Below are 3,781 nucleotides of genomic sequence, written 5' to 3'. Positions count from 1 at the left end.
ACTATGTTTGAGCCCATTATTGCAAACACAGTGTCAGTCCATCTTTTTGAGAGTCTCCTTTATTTTGCTGACCCTGAACCTTAACAAAAGAGTCCTAATGGGTCTGTAGGATAAACAAAGGTGTATCCTTTTTATATCCACCATTTTCTCGAGTAAAGATTTATAGCCTTGGAAACTCTAAATAGGATTGCTATGATCAGAATCGACTTGAGGACAATGGGTTTGGTGTGGTTTTTGGTACTTTATCAAGAATTGTTTTTGTTGTTAAGTGCCGTCGAGTCGTTTCTGACTCATAGAGACACTGTATAGGGTTTACTAGGAGCAACTGGTGGTTTTGAACTGCCAACCTTGTGATTCACAGTCCATGCTGATCTTGTAGTACTACATCAGGAGTACTTAACAAGGATTGTTGTTGTTATTAAGTGCTGACGAGTCTGTTCCGACCCATAGCGACCCTGTATAGGGTTTCCGAGGCCGTAAATCTTTACGGGAGCAGAAAGCCTCATCTTTCTTCCCCGGAACCACTGGTAGTTTCGAACCACTTACCTTGCGGTTAGTAGCCAGACTCGGAACCACTACGCTAACAGAGCTCCTTTTATAAAGGATAATGTTGTTGATAAGTACCACGGAGTCGGTTCAGACTCATAGTAACCCTGAACACGGTTTCTGAGGCCGTAAATCTTTACAGGAGCAGAAAGCCTCATCTTTCTTCCCCGAAACAGCTGGTAATTTCGAACGGCTGACCTTGAGGTTAGTAGCCCGATGTAACCACTACACCACCAGAGCTCCTTTTATCAAGGACAGAACTTAGCTAGTCATTGACGTTAAGGAGCTCGGGTAACATAATGGTTACCAGTAGGGCTGCTAACCACAAGGTCAGAGCAGTTCCAAACTACCAGCTGTTCCGTGCCAATCAGTTAAATAGATTCTGAGAAATATATGCTTTTGGTTTATATCTCAACAAAAGATAAAAAGGGGCTTTTAAGTACTTTGTGGATATCCCAGGACTCATAATATTGAGAGTAAAATCACCTATAATCATAACTTATATTTTCCAAGTTTCATAGTAGTTATTCAGCATGCTTGCAAATAATAAATGCAAGATATTTACACATACTTTGGGCCCAATGTCTTATCATCTTCTTGGCTGACTCCATTATGTTATTTTACCTTCTTATTCAATCTTTTCTAACTTATTTATTCATTTTATTTCAAGGCATACCTTTCTTTTTCTTGTTTTTTTTTTTAAACTTTTTTTATTGTGAATTGAGTGAAGCTTTACAGAGTAAATAATCAGTGTCACATTCAGCAAATCTTATACTTTACTTCATTAAAATGATGACAATCCCTTCCTTGTACCATCAGTTTACATTATTTACCTCTATTCACTTTAACCACTGCATTTTTCTCCATGTCTCCCTCTACCTTCATCTTTCCTCTGAAAGCCTCTCCATCTATTTGATGTGTTCTCTTGTAGATAGAATATTGAAGGATGCTGTCTTTTTATCCATTCTGCTCTGTCTTATGACTGGTGCCTTTAATCTATTTACGTTCAGCATAATTTTCACTATGTAAGAATTCATTGCTACCATTTTCTGTGTGCTTTGTGTGTAGGGGGGTGGGGTGCTTCTTTGTTCTATATAATTGTCTCTGCTTAGTTCACATTGTGGGTTTTCTTTTATGTTTTATGTTGTGTTAGTGTTTTCTAAATCTTTCTAATTTTCCTCTTTTTTTGTCTTTCTGTACATATGTATATATTTCAGGATATACAATAGGTTGCCCTGCAATTTTTAAATATTTACCCCATTTAAAACAGTCTTTTCATCTTGGAATCTACTTGAGTTCTTTACCATTTGGAAGGTCTGCATCTACACTAGTTCTTATTTTTGTATTATAGTTGACTTCATTATACATCGACATAACTGGTTTCTGATTTTCAGTGTTGTATGTTTGTTTTACTTTAAATACTTCTATATCTAAATTGGAATCCTGGTGTGACACTGTAGCGTAAATGTTTGACTAGAAGGTCAGCGGTTCAAACTCACCAGCTGCTCCTTGGAAACCTTATACAGTGTAGATATGCGTTGGAACTGACAGCAGCACTTAACAACAACAATATCCAGATTGAGTTCTGGGTGGTGTTGTCATGTATGCTAATCTCATGTTGTTATCAGCTGTTGTTGGTTCTCAGTTCAAAGAATATCCTTTAGAATTTTTGTAAAGTTGGTCTGATAATTACAAATTCCTTTAATTTCTGTTTACATATAAATGTCCTATTTTCACCAATGTAATTAAGGGACAGCATTGCTGGGTATATGATTCTTAGTTGACATTTTTATTTTTTTCTTTTAGAGTTTTGTACATGCCATCACATTGCCTTCTGCTTGTATGGTTTCTCTTGAGAAATGAGAGCTTAGTCTTACTGGTTCTCCTTTGTAGGTAGCTTTTCATTTTTCCCATGTGGCTCCCAGGTTTCTTTTTTTGTCTTTCGTTTTGGAAAGTCTAATTATGACATGTTGTTGTTGTTAAGTGCCATTGAGTCAGTTCTGACCCATAGCGACCCTGTACAGGGTTTCCGAGGGTGTAAATCTTTACGGGAGTAGAAAACCTCATCTTTCTCCTGCGGAGCAGCTGGTAGTTTCGAACCGCTGACCTTAAGGTTCACAGCCCGATTCGTGACCACTAGGCTACCAGAGCTCCTTTATATCTTGGTTATTTTCTTTTGAGATCTATCCTGTTTGGGGTTTCTTCAACCTCGTGTGTACTTATCGTCTCATTATGTAAGGGGAGTTTTCTGCCAACAGCTCTGAAATTTTTCTCTTTGATTTTTACTGTCTCTTCCTGTTCCAGAATTCCAATTACTGGTGAGTTCATTTTCTTGGTGTCCCGCATAACTCTTAGGTTTTCTGAATTTTTTTCATTCTTGTTTCTGATTCTTTTTCTAGCATACTTGTATTGAGAGATTTCTTTTCAAACTCACTAATTCAGGCTTTCATTGCTTTGAATCTACTCTTTGTCTTTTCAAGATATTGCCTATTTCTGAAATCTTTTCTAGTTGTAGGTTTTGTATTATTTCAAACTTTGAATTTACTTTATCTTTTTATTCCTATAGTGTTTTCCTGAATTCTTCTAAAGTTCTTTGTGTGTTCTCCTTGCTTTCCTCTATCTTTCTGTCATGTCATTTGAAGGTACTGAAATATTACTGCTTTGTATTCTTTTTCAGTTAGTTTGTTTTTTCCCTCAACATGTTTTATGGTTCTGCATCTTGGTCATTTATTTGAGCCATTTTCTCTTGTTTTTTTTGAGTGAGCTAAATTTTTCTATTGTCTCAAGGGCATTATGGGTTGTCATATTTGTATTTTGATGATTGTATGTTGATTTGTTCTTAGACTCTCACCAAGTATCTCCTGTCAGCATAGTTAAAGAATGGAAACATGTACACCGTCTTCTTCACCATTCCTACACCTTGATTTATGGTGGATTTGGCTGGTGTTGACTGCTGTCCATAGTTGGTCAGGTGGTGTAAGAGGTATTTTTGGCTATTTTCCAGTGGAAGGAACTATAGTGGGTACATTTGTGGCTAGGTTGTGATGGGAATGGTTACTGTCTTCTGTTGGTTTTGAAAGAGAAGAACCCTTCATACCACACATGCAAGAAAAAAAAAATCAGCATAAACAAAGAAAGAACCAAAAATGAAAACAGAAAATAGTAAAGAGAAAATAAAGACATAAAAACAGGCAGCCAGCAAAAAGCAAGAATATAACATGTATAAAGACTAAAG

The sequence above is a fragment of the Chrysochloris asiatica genome, unplaced genomic scaffold, assembly GCF_000296735.1.
Source record: "Chrysochloris asiatica unplaced genomic scaffold, ChrAsi1.0 scaffold00170, whole genome shotgun sequence".
NCBI lineage: Eukaryota > Metazoa > Chordata > Mammalia > Afrosoricida > Chrysochloridae > Chrysochloris > Chrysochloris asiatica.
This window is presented reverse-complemented; position numbering follows the sequence as displayed.